The 18,884-nt window shown below is 42.6% G+C and overlaps 1 long non-coding RNA gene across 1 annotated transcript; it reads left to right on the top strand.

Moving 5' to 3' along the window:
* Positions 1-8,969: 8,969 nt before the first annotated feature.
* On the top strand, positions 8,970-10,590 carry LOC116447412. Its single transcript, XR_004241567.1, has 2 exons — positions 8,970-9,161; positions 9,334-10,590. It is a non-coding gene; the product is annotated as an uncharacterized LOC116447412 (long non-coding RNA).
* The last annotated feature ends 8,294 nt before the right edge of the window (positions 10,591-18,884 follow it).

Raw genomic sequence — 18,884 nt, 5'->3', positions numbered from 1 at the left:
CTCTTCTTGCTGCATTCACTTACAGCCTTCCAGCCACAGCAAGTGTGTGCTCACCAAGGGCACTTGAGGCCAACAGAGCTGGCTGACAGAGAGGCTACACACAATGCTGACAGGCCAGGCCAGGAACTTTCGTGGCATTCCAAGGCAAATTCCCCCTATGAGACTCTTGGCACAAGCAAAAATCAGGGGATTAAAAGAGACATCTTCTGTCTCTGCCTCTTTGCACTTGTGTTCCTCCAACACTGCAGGAGCCTTTCTGCCTCAGCTCAGAACGCCTTGTTCTGCTGGGACTTCTGCATAGCTGAGGACTTCAAAGCCTTTGCTTAATTTGTGTTTGTACTTCCAAGTACTGAATGAGGTTGTAAGGCAGAGGTAGGTTCCTTCGAAGCATTTGTGTATATACGTGAAAGTTACAACCTTCTGCTCCTTGCTCCTTTCATCTTTTCAGGCTCACAGATAAAATGCAGTAGGGTTTTTGAACTTTACAGAAAGTTTTAATAAAAGAGTGACTCAGACGTTCTTCTGTTGAGCTCCTTTTCTCTTTCACCATTCCTCTTGTCTTGGCTTTTTCTCCCCTTTCTTTTTCTTCTGCTTCCCTTCTTTCTTTCTCCCATCTAATGCTTTTCAATACAAGTTTCAGATGGTTTTGGTGGACATCTTTATGAATTGTTGTTTTGTAGGGCATCAGGGTTGTGCACCTGGGGACCTCATTTATTACAGCCTCCAAATCTGTCCACTACACAGTCCCTGTCACCTCTGATGGGGGTGAAAATTTGTGGAAAAGGGATTATTTCAGTACTGTATCGCCAGTTTACCTCCAGGTCACCATGGGGAGAGGTACAAAGGAAGTGTCTCCAGTGACAACAGAGAGAGCACAGAAGATTAAAATCCCCAGTTTTTAGATTCTCCCTACTCCCCCCTCCCATATTTGGGAGGGGATTCAAGCTCAAGAAATACTTCAACAAAAGGTGAAAATTGGAACAGGATTGGCAATGATCTATCTCAAAGAGAGATTCCTCTGAATGCTGCAACACAGAAAAACTCAGATTCTCAGCAGCTTCCCAGCTGCCTTTTCTGTAACTTTTCAGGCAACTTGGTCTATTTACAACAAGTTTGATTTCTTATTTTGATACCAGCTAGAAAGCAGCTTTGGCATATAAAATAGCAGCAATAATGTCAACTGTTGGTACACACATCTAGGTTACAGTGCCTGGGTAATTGTAACAAAGATGTTAATATCAAGATCAGAGGTAGGATAAAGGAGTCCTGAGACATTTTATGTTTTACCCACTAGATCAAACATCTAGAGCAGCTGCAAATATTCAGGCCAGTGACATGTGATATTTATTTTGCTGAGCTTTCTGTTAGTCTAAATTTTCTTTTAATCTTCTGACCGAAATCTGAGCAATGGATATCCTAGTTACAAATAACTTCTTTTAGATATTTAAGCATCAGGACTTCTGTGAGTGAATCACTCCAGTGACTTTCAGGATGAACCCCATAGGCACATAGCTCCTCTTGGAAGTTTTAATTATTTGCTTGACTTGACTTTTGTGCCAGCTGGAATCTGATAATTTAACTGATAATAACGTGTACTGGTGCAGCTGTTTATCTTCCAGTACTTACTCTATGAAGTATTGTCAGAGATTTGCTGCTTCAAAGGTTACAAAGAGCCTAGGTCCTTGAGGTATCCTTTTATATTTCTTTTTTGCTAATGTTGAGAGCAGTAGCTATAATTTAACCATTCTGTGCCTGAAACACATATTGCAGAACTCCATTACCATGGCTTCAATGGCTTGTATGTGGAGACAAAAATAGCCTAATATCCTGCAAAGTGATTAGCTCTTCTCTGTGCTTGCCAGTGTGACATTCACTCACAGATATCTCAACAGTTTCCTGAGTTTCAGATACTGGCCACACTGACTAGACTGGGCCAAGAATACAGGATATTAGGTGGAATTTGCAGCTATTTTTTAAAGAGTATTTTAGTGAGGATTTTTGTTGTTCAGACTGTATCCACTGCCTTGGCATAAAAGTGCAATGCAAGGTTCCTTTTGAGGTCCACAAAGAAATAAAATTATGGTAAGACAGTTGCAAGCAATGAAATTATCATCTCTCAGGTGAGAGGATGCAATTTTCTGCATACCTTTGTGCCAACCATTTCCAGAAATGGTTGTTTAAGATAATCCATTTTATATTGCATTGCAGGTTGCTGGAAGCTCAGTAGCTTTCAGTTTCTGTGGTTCAGCTAAGGGTAGGTAAATTCTTTAAATATGTATTAGTATCAATGTACATTAATATTAAAAATCATTGTTGATTTCTGGGGACCTGTGACTGTACCTTTGCTAATGAGTGATAGAGAAACCTTAGAAACCTGAGTTTGTTGCTGAAAGGAATGCACTTCAGATGCTTTTTTCCCATTCTTTTTTTTTAAATTTCTCTTTTTGCACTTTGCTGAAAATCTTCTCTGAGGTCTTTGGGGGATGGTGCAGGGAGGATCTGTAAGCCTGCAGGACAATGTGATGCTTATCTGAAGAACTCCCCTTTCTCACGAAGCTCACCTCCTCCCCAGCCTCACTTGGCATCTGGACAGAAGCCACCCACATGTGGCACATTAAAGGATTAAGGCTTTAATGACAATTTTTAAATGCTGTTATTAGATGGGGACTTCCATCCTGTAGAGCACTTGAAAAGTAACATGTGTAAAACTGCTTCCTGAGCAGTATATCCCCTTTTCCATTATCTCATCTATTTGTATGCCAATAACAATTCTTCTGCCTTTCTACTCTGTCTCTGCTTGAGCAGTTCCATGCTGAATTCATGATTCTGTGTTTTGTGCTCTTAAGATTTTGCTTATATTTAAAAAAAAAAGTATCTCAATAATTAATTACAGATAAATTATTGGGAAAGCAGCAGCAGATGCAAAGGAAGAATGCCCTGTATCTAACAGAGACTTTTAAAACACATATCTTTGCAATATCACATATTTTATATATCTCTAGATAGATGTATACACACACACACACACACATATATATAAAATTCTCATATTCTATCAGAGTGCTTTCCTAGAATTTGATGCTTCATGTGATACCATAGACTACTGACAAAAAATGAGCATTTCCTCTCAAATTATATCCATAATGAATCTGAAAAAAATGTCTCCCAAGAGAAAAATACACCAGCGTATCTAGACTACACTTCTGTGAAGGAACTCCTGCATATTTAGGAAGAACAGTTCTGCTATCAGAGAAACTAAGTGAAGAGCACACATATAATTTTGAAATTTTCTGCTTGTTTGAAATGTTTATATAATCTCAGCGTTGAGATATATTAGTAACAGCCCCAGACTTACTGAAACTTCAATGCCTGCTGGGAGGATTTTTAACCAAAGTTTTCAGTATCTTTTCTGATGTAGACAGGACTCTCACTGAGCTTAGTGTGTTCTTGTGCGTATCTAAATCTCAGTAAGGGTTTGGATACCCTGTCTTACCCTGAGATAATTAAGTTATATTAAATCTCCTGTAAGTCACTGACTCAGGGAGTGGTTTGGGCTGGAACAGACCTCTGGAGGCTGTCCAGACAAATCTCCATCCCAAAACAAGGACAACTCCAAAGTCAGGTCAGGTTGCTCAGGGCTTTGGGCTGACTATGGAAAGTCCACAAACTCACTGGTCCTGTGTTTCAGTGGTTATTGTCTTCCACAGAGAAGATTTAGTTCTTTGTGTCCTTGTGGTCTTTGTCCCTCATCCTTCCTTGTGATTCTACAAGAGGAGCCTGGCTCCTTTGTTATAAAATCCTTTCAGGTAGTAGAAGACAGCAACAAGTTCCTCCTGAAGCTTCTCACTGCCAGCCTGAGCATCCCCTGTGCTGTCATCCTCTCCTCACACAGCCTGTGCTCCAGCCCCAGCCTGATGTCCTTCAGCTGGGCCCTTCCTAGGATGTCAGCAAACGTGGCACTTCTTGCATGTGCCGCACACAGAGCGGCCAGTGGGGACTTTTATTGCAGCTCAAGTGACACACCAGCTATGTCTGAGCTCTGAGCAATATTTGCCACGTCCAGACACCTACATACTTTTATTTCCTGATCTCCAAATAAATCTGCATTGGTAATATCTGTTGTCTGCTCCTTCACATCTCTGCAGAGAACTGGCTTTGAAGGTCTAAGGGTGGCAGGGAGAGTCTTTCTCTTTAATGTGGTGGTAAAATATTTAAGAGTTTAGACGATGGAAGTAATTTCTGGGCCTAGTTCATCATAATTCATCGGAAAACCCATCTTCAAAGAGCTACTCCAAGGCACAGGGATGCCAGAAAGAGTACTTCCATTGACGTTTGTCCTCCTTGCTTTCTATTCTAAAGAAAATCCAATTTTCAACTAAGCTTTCAACTGCGTTTATCATAAAACACGGGCCAATTTAACTTCTCATTTACTCCAAGGAGAGATGATGCCAAGGCTGAGCTTCTGTTTTCATGAAGAACAACATAAAAACCAGGCTCCTTGTTAGCAACACAAAATGCTCTGTATGGGGAAATGAGCCGTCCTTAGAATGGCAGAACTGATATTTTAGCCTCAGGATCCTTTTCTAAAGGTCACAGCACAGTTTTAAACCCAGAATATTGCAATGCACTTAAATATCTGAGATCAAGGTTAAACAAGAGCTACTAATGTAAAACAGAAATGAAGAAATCACATCTACCTTCTTCATGCCAGGATTGACTCCCAGGAGTAAACAATTCCAAGCACTGGGAAAATAAAACTGGCTTTTCCATGCCGTGACCTTGGATTTCAAACCTTCCTCCTCACTGCACAGAGGGCTGATGATAACCTCCCCAGTGAAGTGACTGGCTTAGTGGATGAGAGGAGAGAGGTTGATATTGGTTATCTTAATTTTAGGGTGTGACTTTAAACACTGTTCTTCATTAGGTCCTCAGAAACAAGCTGAAGTAGGGGACCAATAAATGGAAATGGCATGGGGTGAAACTGGCTCTGCTTTGAGAGAAATTCAGAGCAAAGCTTCACTCTAGCTGGGAGTTTGTGTTTATAGCACAAAATGAGGATGGTCTCATCAGCATTTAATTGTTCATTATTCTACAGCAAAATGTATGCTTTTGTGCAAACATTTTGATCCTAGGAAAAGCATCTTTGTTAAAGTATTTGAACCTTCAAAACATGCCAGACGATTTATCTGTAAGATGGTAAACCCTGCAAAGCACTCTCATCCTTACTAAAGGATCAATGAAATTGAAACCATCTCAGTATGCAAGTATTGACTTTTATTCCTAACACTGATTTAAACTGTAAAGGCCTATTAAACTAGAGATCAAAACATCTATCAAGGAGTTCACTTAGCTCTTTAGGAAAAACATACAGTATTTAGAAGATAATATAAGGAAGTGATAGAAAATACAGGTTTACAATGTAATTAGTGATGGAAGCTTAATAGGTGTTCAGTGTACTTGCCAAAGAGAAAATGCCTTGGACTTTGACTTGAGAGAGAATAGGATGAAAGACAAAGATTTTTTTCACTTGTCCATAATAGAAGATGGAAAACTGAGTTCCATGAGAAGTTTGAATCAGTACTGAATGTGAAATCTGGGTTTCACTCATTCGTGAGTCCTAATCTAGTATCTTCATCTTAAAGCAGTCCTTCCTTGTGTTATACAGTGATGGGGATAAGGTATTCCAAATAATCCCCAGACTGTGCACTTGAGTTAAGGAGCATAAGGGAGGGGACACCACCATGCAAGTAGCCGTAGAGTGGCATGAAGATAGATGGTGTCTGGGATGAGACAGGGCTGAAAGAACAGAACCAGCATTTTGGTTTTTTCCATTGCATTGAGCCACTTAAAGGAGAAATACACACATAAACTGAAGATTTTTTTGTTTTCAACTGCCACGAAGAAGTCATATCAGCAGCCACACAATTAAAGCAACCTGGCTCCTCTCATGCACAGAGAGCAATTGTTCCTTTCCTTGCAGAAGGAAACGCACTCACGTGTGCACACACACACTTTAAAATGTTTTTAAAATGTTATATTTGACTTCCTGGCTCTTTTGAAAATTCTCTTCAAAAATAGCTCTTATGACCGCAGGCTGGCAGAGCTGTTCCTGCCTGGATTTAAATGGGAAAACTCAATTAGAGTTTGAATCTGTTGCACTGAAATGGAATTGTCTCTTGCAGGCAGAGCTCAGTCACAGACACAGCAGCATGAATGAGAGGAGAGGAAGATGTTGTGCCATTTTGGAGGGCAGGTTGTGGGGGGCTCTGAGCTAGAATGTTCCATGTCCTGTCACTCTGGAAAGGAAAGTTCATTGCACTTCTCCAAACATGTTCAAGGAACAGCAGCTTCAATCAGGCTTTCTCCTGGAAGGGGCCCTGCTGGGTCTGGGGGTGGCAGGGACTGGGCACTGAGCAGCTCAGAGGAGGCACAGAGCAGTGACCTGTTCCATGAGGATGACCTCTCTTTACTTTACCTCTCTGGCTTTGAACAAATATCTGCCCCTCCCCAGGCTCTTTCCATCTGGTTTAAGGATGTTATTTGTATCTCTGTAGTCCAGAAATATTTGTGAGGATCTTGGGAAGGCTGGAGTTTGGGCACAGGAAAAATGGCTTTTTGGTGGCAGGTTCATCACAGGGTTCCCCTCTCCCTCCCTTCTTGTCCTTGCCTGTGTCCCATTGCAGTCCCATGTCTCTCCTTCTGGTTTCCACAGCAGGCTTTCAAGCTGTGAGGGGAGACCCTTCAATACTGCTCTGCTCCTGGGACCCCTGAGCTGGCCTCAACATTTTTCTCACCATTGAGCACTGAGATATATGTCTAGAAACTACCTACTCCCCCTCGCCTCTCTTATCTGGGATCTCAGCCTGAGCCTTAGTTTCCACTTGCTCTCTAAGTCATCTGTGTTAAACTGCTCCTCATAAACAGCAGCTTCTGGCATGACTTCTTTTATCTGTGGCTTGTATTTGTGTGTGAGAGGGAGAAAACACGTTCATTTGCATCAGAGCTGCTGACTCCTCTGATCTGCCACTTGGAGACCTGGCTGACAGGGAATGTGTGTCTGCAGGCGGGGCAGACCTGTGCTTCTCCAGCTGTGCCATCCCTGCTGTCACCCTGCTGGCAAGGGGCAAACTTTCTCCAATCCTTTGGGACCTGCTAGACACTGTTAGTGGATGTTATGGGTTGGGAAGAAGATGCACAACTCCTAGCAGTGCAGCAGGCTCCAGGGATCCTCTTGAAAAACCTGCAGTGAAGAGATTCAAGTGCATTCATTGAAGCAGACCAGGAGAAAGGCTTGTGCATGTGTGGGAGGGGATGGTGGGCAGGCAGGGCTCAGGCCAGCTCTGATTCCCTGTCCTCTCTTAAATCTGCCATTCAGTGCCACAGATACCCAGCTGCAGATGTCCATGCTGGCTCTACTGCCCTTTGTCCAGGGGAGAAGGACGACATTCATTAAATGTTTTGTTGTTGTACTTGCAGAGAGAACCTGTTGCAGAACAGGTGTTTAGGTCTTTGGGCATGTCGTGCAGGTGAGACCAGATGGATATGAAGGAGTTTTGACAGTCACACACTCAGAGGAGCCCTGAGTATGGGTCAGTGCCCTGCACTGATGTGGTTACAGCTGTCTATCCTTTGAAATGCTGGTTAATGCTGTAAAACTCCTCACTGCAGGCTCCTGCTGCTCTTGCCTGCATGGATGAAAGCACCTTCATGGTCTGAACTGAGGTGGTGTTGCATGTGCTTGGGTTACTCTGTCTTTGACATGGCGCAGCCCAGGGATGTTTGACAAACTGTGACAGTTACTGTAATAGTTTGGTGATCTGCCTACCCACTGTTTTTCTGATTCTAAATCCCCCTCCCACTTTCCTCTGCCCTAGCCTTGGTCACTCCCTTGGTTCCTCCCTATTTCTGTACCCCAACCCCACCCAGCCACCGCCCCTGAGCCCTTGAGAAAAGCCCCCTGCGCCCGAGTCACGGGATCTCTCTGCCTCTGAGGGTCACTGGGACAAGATGTGATTAACAGTCTTCTTAAACCCTCATGGGAGACCCTTCTCTGCCTCCTTTGCCATCACTGGTTGTAGCTGCTGGAGCAAGAACCACGGGGCCGTCCGAAATGGCCCTAAGCATCCCTGCTGAGCTCTCAGGAAAGCTGCAGCCTGCTAAACTAAATCAAGCGACTACAACATAATAGCACCCTCCACACTCTGAAGAGGTCATGGACTTTTGGATTCTACCTGTTTAAGTTGTTTTTTTTTTTTTTTTTTTTTTTCCATCAGCAGGTTGGGATTTTCTTTGGTGTCAGTTTCAAAAGAGTAAAGGAGAGAGTTCGGAAAAAATGCCATCTATGACTTCTGATGGCTGGAAAAAGCAAGGTCAGTTAGCAAGGCAAGAGCCATGGCTTTGTGGTCCAGGGTAATTTTCTGAGGAGGGCATTCACAGGTGTCTGTGGCACTTTTGCAGGAACAGAGAGGAACCAATCTATGCCAAAGCTGTGATGGGGCCAGCAGCTACCTGATGTTCCTGGTGCTGAGTAGGGCCCTCAGCAAATGTCAGAGCTTGTCAGTGAGAAGGGGATATTTTTCTTACTGTAACAAATCTCACAGGTTTTTGAGACAAGCAGGGAAATTTTCCAGAAAGATCTCCTGAGAAAAACTAGCTGAGCTGTGGTGGCAAAATGGTGAAAATGAAAAACCAACTCATAGCTCAGACTGTGGCTCCTGCAGCAGGACTGGTGACTGCAGCTCCAGGGAGAAACCCCAGGATGGAGATGGGGATGAGATGGGAACAGGCACCAGGCCCAAGAGGTTCCTGATCATGCACTGCAGACACCATCCACATGGCCAGCTCTGCCTGCAGAAGCTTTAATGGTCTCAGAAGAGAAAGAGCTTTGCCTGCTCTGAGCTTCTCTAGAAAGAGACTCAAGAGAGGGGGCAGGCACTTCCAGCAGGGGCTGCCAGCCGCGCCCATCACCTCCCGGGCAGGGCTGCTCCCTGCCCCGCTGCCGGGCCCCGTCCGAGCCAGCGCCGTGCAGAGACAGCCCCGTCCCCAGCCAGGCTGGCCGGGAGCTGGAGCAGCTGCAGGCAGGAGAAGGGAGGGCTCCTGCTCAGCCCGGGCCGTGGGAAGGGGGTGCCAGCAGCCAGCGGTGACCGGCTCGGAAGGACCAGGTGAGGAGAAATCCATCGCGGAGCGCCCGGTGGTGGGACCGGCTCTGTGCAGCCACAGAGCCCTCTTGTGTTGGCTGCTGGGTTGCAGACCAGCCAGAAGAGCAGCCTGTTCCTTTCACAAGACCAAGCAAGGTAAAAAATGGGTGTCTAAGGTTTGTTTTTCCCTGTTTAGGAGTTTTCAGCTTGTGGGCGTTTTTAGAAGGCGAGAATGGGAGGAGTGAAATGATCCACGTCCCCGTTGTCTGTAGGAGAAGGAGATGTATTCTGTGCAACTTCTAAACAGCCATACACCAGGAGGAAGAATTTACTCGGGAGCTGTTCCCATGTGGTAGCTGTTATTAATGGATTGATTTTTCAGACAATAGTACGGCTTCTTGCAGAAACCCAAACTCCAAGAACTTACTGTTTCAGCCAAAAGAAATCTGTAAAAAAATGTTTTCTTAAAAAAAAAATTGTTTATTTTTTAAATGTGGAAAATAGATTTTTTTTTTTTTTCCTTCAAAGTAAAGCCCAAAAAACACCCTTTGGCTCAACTGTCAAATCTCTGAAGACTGAAAGTTCAGGAAACCTTCCTTTGGACCCAGCTCCCTTCACTGCTGTCTGCCTTTAAGGGAAGCCACCTCAGGCACAAGGACTTTGTGCATGGAGGCTAATGAAGTACAGGAAGCCCTGCTCCCCTGGAGTCTTCAGGGACACAATACTGTCTTCCCCTGGCAGTCATACATCATGGGACAGCTTCCCAGAAATCACAAGCAGATTAAACATTACAGGATCTTTTCCCTTGCAATGGCACAGGTATGCTTGCCTCTCTAATGGTTTCAGAAAGTATAAAGCCAGAGATCATTTTAATTTGCTCACTGATAATTTTGTGTAATGTATTCTATTAACTAGACATTAATCACCAGCAGGCACCACCAGCAAGGAAAAAAGATGCCATCAAAGCTAAGAATGCTTTAAAACTACTGTGGGAGGAAAAAAAGAGTAGAAAATTATTGTGAAAACATTTTACCACACTGCAGAAAAATGCAAAAGTTGTCCTTCCCTCTGTCTGCACTAAATTACAATGAATCTGAACAGAGAGAAAATGATTTCCTGCAATCAGATCCAATGGTCTCCAAACCCCTGATAATACAAACAAGGACTGTGTGAGTCAATCAGCCAAATACAGAGCAAGGGAGGTCTTGTTTTCAATCATATCCACAAATGGCAAACAGAGCTGTGTGTCAGAATCTGCTCTTTTCCTATTTACAATCAGTCAAATAGACTCTTCTTGCATATGTCTAAAATGTTCATGAGTTTAGAAACAGGTGGTGTAGAGGTCAGGAAGCTCATGTGTGTTTTGGAGTTTCCTATCCACTGAAAATTATTAGTTTTTCAAATAATTCAAGATGTTGTCACATTAAATAAAATTATCCCAATGATGATGCTATGTGTGTGTCAGCTTATGTTTCAATAATGTATCCTGCATTTTGGCTGCCTAGGATTAATTTTTGGATAACAAGTTATTTTTCTTTACATTGCTGCCAGCATGTTCCTATTTGAATTCAGTGTTGGCAACAGAAATGTAAGAATGAGGATCTGTTTTAGTGCTCCCTTTAGTTTACATTGATTAGTTTACATTAATTTTCGCCTGAGCTGTTGCATTATCGCCGTATGAAAATATTAGGATTGTTTTTTTTTTTTTTTTTCAAGATTTTCCCTTCAAAGTTTAAGTAAGTTAATCTATGAAAATATTTTTACTCATTGCAGATTTGGGAAATACTGCATTATTTCAGAACAAAGCTCCTGGATCTCTTTCTTTCCCATCCTCAGAAAAAAGTATTCATGAAAGATTGGGAAATATACAGATTTGAAAAACAATCAAAACATCTGAGTATTACAGCATGACTTATTGATGTTGCGTTGTGTCAAGACAAATGAGGTGCTGCCCTGAGTGTTCTCTGCTACAGCTTTAGTAATGTTTTTTTTAGTGGGAGACAGACCCTTGCCCTGGCCCATGATAAAGTTATTATTTCATTCGTTTGCTGATTCTTTTTCTCACTGTCTTCTCACAAAGCCACCTCTTCTCCTGTCTACTCTGATTGAATTGGCTGCCTGTATTAGGTTCTTAGATTCATGGTATGGTCTCTGTATCATAATATTTATTTCAGATTAAGGGTAACAGCACAAAGAGCAAGTGAATGCAAAGCCTATAGGAGAGGTCACAGAGCATCTTGTGCCAGATGGTGTTGTAGCTCTCCTGAAAGCTACCAGGTGGGTGTTGCAGAAACTTATATTCTTCACTTTTTGATTTTGAGGAAAATTTAAGGACCTGCTGTGAGATGATTCCTAAAGCCTTTCAGTCTAGAGAAAGTGAGAAGTATAATTTGAACAGTCAGGGAAAGAAGCTGAAGTGCTGTGATTCTCAGCTCTAAGAAAGTCTGTAAAAATGGCACATTTTCCAGATTTATATCTGAAACATGAATTTTGCTTCTCTGATCCCACTCATCTCTTTGTACTGGGTATGTTTTCATGTATTACTTAAAAAAAAAAAAAGGGGTCTTATATTTGCAGACTCTGTCGGTTTCATGTTACCCTTGCCAGAAGGTGTCTCACTTGCATGATCATTGCAAGAACCGGTGGGTTCATTTACACTCTATGAGCTATCTTTAAGTACACTGCATACTGCTAGCTTGGTTTAAGATGATGTATTGCAGTCAGCCAGCAAGATAATTAAGGGAATATATTAAGGTAACCTGGGTGTTGTGAGTGCAAGGCTTGAATAAGCACAGCACATCTCACAAATTCTATTTAGCAGCAAAACTATTTTTTCCAATGCAGATTGTGTTGAAAAGAGAGAAAACCAATAAGGAAAAGGGGAAAAGAGAGAAGGAGGATGAAAGAAAAACTGATGAGTGAAGGGAGAGAAGGTATTCAGGTACTGCAGTGATTGGAAGAGCTGAAGGAGATGGGAGGAGATGGGAGTTTGTGTATAAGGGAGGAATAGATCAGTGGGGAAATGCAGTCTGGATGGGAGAGGAGATGGCAGTGGGAGGAGGGGATCTGGAGCAGATCTCTGATTAGAGGAGAGGGTGTAACCAGGAAAGGGGACCAAGTGTCCCTGGCCAACAGCTCTGCCAGTTGTCACATCCCTGGGTTGACTTGTCAGTTATCCAGCTGGATCCCATCCACGAGAGTTGTTCTCACTGGGCTGAGTCCTGCCCTGGCAGGAGGCTCTGTAGCTCCAATTACAAAGTAATTAGCTCACTTGAGAACAGGAGATCTGATGGAATAACAGGGAGAGAGGAAAGCATAGCTAAGAGGTTGCTTTAATGAATTTGGCTTTCCTCTTTGAAAGTTTGAAGACATGACAGATGTTTTCAAGGAAGCAGGAAAGCTTGCTTAAAGAATGGATTATTCAGAGCTTAAAAAGTGCTGATTGCAAATTGCTCTGTGTATGCTTTAGGTTGTTAAGTGTAAAGAGCTCTTAATAACTAAGCTAATAAACTCCTCAGTGTTTCACCTTGATATTTTTATTTATGTCTTCAGAAATATGCTAACTTGCTGCATAAATAGCAAGGCATATTTCCTTTTGGAGCAAATGACAAACACAAAAATTTCTTCAACATAGCAAGAAGTGAGGATTTTTTTTTCATTTGTTTTATTGTCCTTTGGTATTTTTTGTGTTTCCTGTTGTCCACAAGTGAACACAAACTTCACCTGTGTGATCTTTCTGTAATACCTAGCAGATCTCTGCATCTAAGTGACACATGCAATCTGACAACACTGATGTGGGGTGAAGGGAGGCACTTCAAAATGTGGATTAATTTAAAATGCTTTAAGATTTAGGACTTTTTAAGATAACCCTAGGCAGTTAGCTTGATTCCTTGATTCCAAATGAAAGCTCTTGCCATCTTCTGTTTAAAAAACAATTCATAGACTCACTTGCAAATAAGATCTTTTCCTGAGAAGGTGAGAGTTTACAGTCAGTTCCCTTTGGTGGGCAGAAAGATCTCTTGAAAAAGCTGTTACCCAGCTACTCTTAATGCCTTTCCCCTGAGGCAGGCAGGGCCTATTTGGGCTCTACTTATTGATCTGTGTTATGAAAACAATTACAGTAGCATTCATGAGCCTTGAAAGCCATAAGCAAAGATAATATGCATACTCCATTTAATTCAATAAGTTGGTGGGGGGGTGTAATATGCCTCTTGGAGCGTAGCTTGAGGAAATCATCTTGGTTTGCACTGCTTGAGGAGGCTCTGATAATGTATTTAATAACAACAACAATAAAAATAAGGCTACCTGGGTTATGTGGGTGTTGCAAAACCTCTGCTCTCTTCTGTCATTCTCACCAGCTTTGGCTGGCCCCAGACCTCCTCTGGCCCCACACCTGTGGGAAGAGAGGGAGCAAGTACACCCCTGACTTCCTCCTTTGTGTTGAGATGGCAAAAAACTTCAGGCAGAAACTGCCTCTGGCTGGCTCTGCACAACACCTGCTAAAGTAAGGTCTCATTTTAGCTGGGGCTCTCAAACATTACAGTAGTACAAATAATTTCATGTAATGATTTCATTTTGTTTCCAGTCCCAGGCTTTATCCAGAGACTCACAGTGGAACTATTAGGCATGTCTGGAGTTGTTATGAACCTCTTTTCCCAAAAGTGATTTATCTGACTGAAGGTAATACAGTGTAATTGTATGTCAGCCTCTGCCTGTTCTTCTAGGAAAGCTCGGCTCCTGTCCTTCTGGAAACCATCTCAAGAATAAAAACAGGAGCTGCTCTTAACCCAGCCACTGTCCCTTCAGGCTGGGCTGGCACTGTACAAAGCAAAAGCCTGCTGCCTGGATGTATGTGTTGTGTGGGCTGCAAGGAACCTCTCTAGCATGGAACAAGGTGGAGGAATGGGAGCCAGTGACTGTACAGGGAATGACAGTGCTCTGAATTACTCTGTGAATGAAGCAACGGTGGGGGGGGCAGCTTTGCCTTCATGGAGGGTACATGTGGGCCTGCAGAAATAATTTGAAAGGGCTGGACTTTGAAAAATGCTCTGTAGCCAGGCTAAGAAAGCCAGCATTGGGCTGACCTTCTTTAAGCTCTTGGCTGATGTGTTGAAATGTCTTTCATACCTCAGTTCTGAAAGCCTTCCTGTGCAAACATGAAACCTCTTTGTCACTCCTCTACGCTAAGCCACCATACACAGCCTATTTTTTGCCATTCATGTCGTCTGCCCACAGGAAAGGATGGAACCATTCCTGCTGGAGTTTAATCTCACCTGGAACTATCGCCACTGTTGCACTGCTCTGTGTCCAGTGCCCATGCTGGGAACAGCCACAGTGTCATACAGCTGATTGATAAGGCAGAGTGGTGGATTTTGGGATGCACAGCTTTGTGAGCTGTCTCCCAGGCTTGCTTAATCTCAGAAGCATAAACAGAAACCTGTGGTCTTTGACGCTTTGTAGGTTCCATGTCCCAAATGCTGATAGCAAAACTGAGGTAATTTCAGGCGCTGAGAATGAGTAATTGCAAATTATCATTCTCTGCATATGTACTGCAAACCATAAACAGCTATTCAGGAGTACCTGGCTCTTTAACTAGTTGTCTTGAAATCCTGTAGCTTCCTTTTCAGCTTCCTGTAGTCCTTTTCAGGGCATCTTCAAAATACTGGCCTCTGGCAAGGAAGATCCTCATTTGCTGAAATAATCAGAGCTTGGCATATAACAGCCTCAGCACCATTTCTCCCTTTGCCCCAGCCCTACACTAAATGAATTTATTGCCCTGCAAAATACCCTGGTAGTTGTGGGGACTTCCTTCACAAAGCAACTAACAGTGAGTTGGTCCAACAGTTGTGCTGGAAATACCATGTTCTCTCTTTACCCCTCTCCTCCTCTTTATCCTGCCTGTCATTTTCATTTGTTTGTTTGCCTTTGTTTTTCCTTCTTGGCATGGCAGATTTATCATGTTTGGGGTATAGATTTCTGGGGCCATGAAAAGCTGTAGAAAACTTTAAAAATGTGATTGGAGGCTCAAAATTCAAAATCTTAAGCTTGGTTAAGTAAGCAAGTCTGGGCAAATAGTGCCAGTGATCTGCTCTTTTGAAATTGAGAGCTATCTTAGTGGAACAGACTCTGCTTTGAAGCAAAATGTATAAAGTGTACCACCTCAGACACACTTTACTCTGGCAGGAATGAGCTATGTGCGGATTGGTAAAATCTGTCTGTACTTTCCCTTGTGTTTTTCTTGAGTACAAGCATTTGTTCTACTTTGACTTTAATTAGTCCCTCATAGGGCCCCTCTGACAGACTAAATTAGGTGTCAGTAATAATATACTTTGTAGATGCTATGTCTGTACAGAAATCCTCCATGCCAAGGCTGTGGTGTTTCTCCATGTCAATCCACTGCACACAATTACACATTAATGTAGAGATAAATGAGAAACTGGCTAGATCTTAAATGGTGCCATTTCTCAGGAGTTACTCCTGGGCTGTTACTGGTGGCTTGTCCACAGGACAGTAAGTCTGCTCCTCAATCAAGTGAAAGAAATGTTTAATATGGAGATAAGGTGTAGCAATTAGCACTAGAGTCTATTCAGAGCTGATCTGTTTATTTAGTAGAGCTGATTATGAAGTGCAGACACTGAGATGTTTTGGAAAAATTTTCCTGTCTGCTGTGTTTCTTAAGCTATGATCTTCAACATGATACCCAAATCTACTTTACTGTCCATGTACCTCAGTTATGGGTCAAAATCAGTTCAGGCCAATTCCTTTCATCTGGTGCTGTGAGCTTTGGCTGAGGCACTGCTTCTGTTTCAGATCGCAGCCACCACACGAGTTGAAGGTCTAAGGCTTGAGCATGAGTTCAAGTTGCAAGCTAACCCATAGGCTGTCAAGTTAGATTTTAGGATCAAAATGGATCTTTGAGGTATTTATGACATTAAACACAGAATTTCTTCTGATTACTCCTGTTTGGAGTCCAGCAGGTCACGTCTTCATCAAAACAGAGCTTCTAGTGATGCTCCTGTCTTAACCAGAAGACACCAAGAGGCGGAGAGCCTGACATCTCCCTTTGCTGATTGTCCTTATCCCAGGTCACCCTTATTGTTGCATAATTGTGTGCAATGGAGAACCACAAGAAAACAGAACAATATTTGGTCCATATTTGTAGCCTGTAAAAAGCAACCCCCTCCTTTCCACCAAGGAAAAGCTGCTGATTTCTACATCGTCAGATGTTTTGTAGGAAAAGGAGGAGTATACCCCTATTCCTATTCAAAGTCTTCATTTTGGTTAGATTTTCTTGTAGCCAACAATGCAAAAGGTGATCACTGTGTGTTAAGACTTCTCTGTGCCATTTCAGAAAGAGGTGCAATGTAAAAAAAGAATACTATGGGCTTTTCATCAAAAAGCTTAATAGGGAAGCTTTGTCTATTTTTATTCATACTTGATATGCTTTGAATTTATACAAAGAATTTAGAAAATTCTGGGTAAACAGCAAGTCAAATGACAAGTTTTTATCTGGTTTTTTTTTTTATCCTTGTCAAAACAGAGCTATGTCTTTTTCTGTGTTCACAGTTTCATTTTATTTAAAACCAAATTCAATACTGCAGGGAAATTAGACTGGAGTCACTTTTTTTTGGTCTCATATTTTGTAATGTCGTGTTCTAAAATTTGCTGCTTATGAGACCATTTCAAAATATTCCATTTGAATGGGAACTCTGCAGAAATAACAGACTTCAATTTGTCTAGTGGGCTGTTGCCTGAAGAGAGTCTCATTGTGTCTTCTCAGTGGTGGCTGCTTTCTCAATAATGAAGCATGGAGAACAATTTTCTTACCTTGCATTTATACAAACCTCAACAGTAGAAAAATGGGAAACTTTAAAAAACTTCCCAAACAAGACTTTTAACCATTCTTCAAGCCTCCCAGGCATCAACGAGCTCTGCAGATCAATGCCATTATTATATGAATGAGAGGACTTCAGAAAGCCATCACATGTAGGCAGGAGTCTATGGTTTGTGGCAAATCCTATTGGAAACGAGCATCCCTTATCCCTATGTGACTTCCTATGCTTTTCAAAAGGGAGTAGTTTGAGAGGTGTTTGGGATTCAGCATTTATAATGGAATCTGTAACAAAACTCAGCATGTGAACTGCAAGAAAGTATTTAAGTAGTTTGAGTGAGACTGAGAAACTGGTTTAAAAAGCATTTCCTGAAGGTACAATCACTTCTGGCACCAGAGTAGAAACACTTATGCATATTTCTGCACCCCAGGGCAATTTTCAAGAATGCAGCTAATGTTAAATCTGAACTCAAAGGGCTTTAATTTTTCTGTTTGATGGGAAGCACTCATTATGCAAATAAGATAGCCTTTGGTCAGCTGCCTATATTCTAAGTTTTTTTCCTATTTTGGAAGGATGCTAGTTTAAAATGGAAATTTCCACATTGAAGTTATGTGTTTAGTCACAGCTTTTTAGTGGGCCTAGAAAACGTGAAGTGGAACACAATCAGATACAAGCATGATTAGTAAAGCCCCATCCTGGCATAAAAGGAATCTTGTCTCAGTTTGGCACTGCCAGTTTTATAACTCCTCCCTGACAGGGAAATTGCAGCAACCTCCACTTGTCCTTGACTTGATGGCACAGGTAAAATATCCTTGTTTGTCTCCATGTCTGGTGGCCAGCTACATCCCATACATCCTCACCTACCTTCACACTGGGTTTCTGGGCAGGGACAATTTGGGCCAGGGTTATAATGGTAGCTAATCTCTCTGCTCTGCCTTACAGTATTCTTGCTTTCCTCCTGACATTTGATGTTTAAGAGGGACCTCAGTCCAGTCTTCCTGGCCAGCATCTCCAGTATGACGGACCCATGGTGAGCAGTGGGAGATATGGCCATGTGAGAGGTAGGTGGACATTTTGGCCCATGGTGTCCATTTTTCCCACCTGGTGGATTCCATGGCTTTCCTGAATGCTTTGTGTGGTGATTACATGAGGTAAGCAAGGGCCTTATTCACCACCAGCAAAGTCAAAGAAGGAGCCAGAAGAGACTCTGAGGACACATGCTTTGCTTGTATAGCTCACATGCTGTGATGAAGCCAGTAGAGTGAGGGGATTTTACATCTGCAGAGATTTCTTTTTTCTGCTGATACTTTCCTTCTTCCAGCACTGCAGTCTCAAAAATCTTACGGAGAATTCAGGGGGTTTCACCCCCATCACCACTGTGAAGTCTAGGGGCTGTTAGGAACCAGGCTTTAACCTCTGGGGGAAAGACAGTCCATAAGGAACGTGAAAAATTGAAAAGCAAGAAAAATCTTTAAGTAACTTTTAAAAACTTATTCCCCATTGACTACTCTGCTTCAGAACATGGTGGCAGGAACCTGGACATGCATCTCCAGGAGCTCAGTGAGGGTCTGGTGCAGCCCCTCCCTGGGAGCAGTGAAGGAAAAGAACCAGCCTCCCTTTTCTGGTGTGTCTTGTTAAGAGGAAACCATAAATTATCTGACCGGGTACCTGTGATACACTCAGCTATTTCCTCTCCACGCTGAGTTTCCTTACCAACAACTCTCATTACTCATGCTGGGCTGCTGGTAAGACATCTGCTTTCTAACATCCAAAAGGGATTTGTTGTGCAGTGCTAAGGAAAGCTTCCTCTGCTGACTTTAGCTGGCTTAATTAACAGTTTGCGAAATGCTTTGGATCCATCTGGAGGAACGATCCTCCCGAAATGCAGCTCGTTATTCTAACAGTGCAAACTGAC

Source organism: Corvus moneduloides, chromosome 8, assembly GCF_009650955.1.
Source record: "Corvus moneduloides isolate bCorMon1 chromosome 8, bCorMon1.pri, whole genome shotgun sequence".
Classification (NCBI taxonomy): Eukaryota; Metazoa; Chordata; class Aves; order Passeriformes; family Corvidae; genus Corvus; species Corvus moneduloides.
This window is presented reverse-complemented; position numbering and strand designations above follow the sequence as displayed.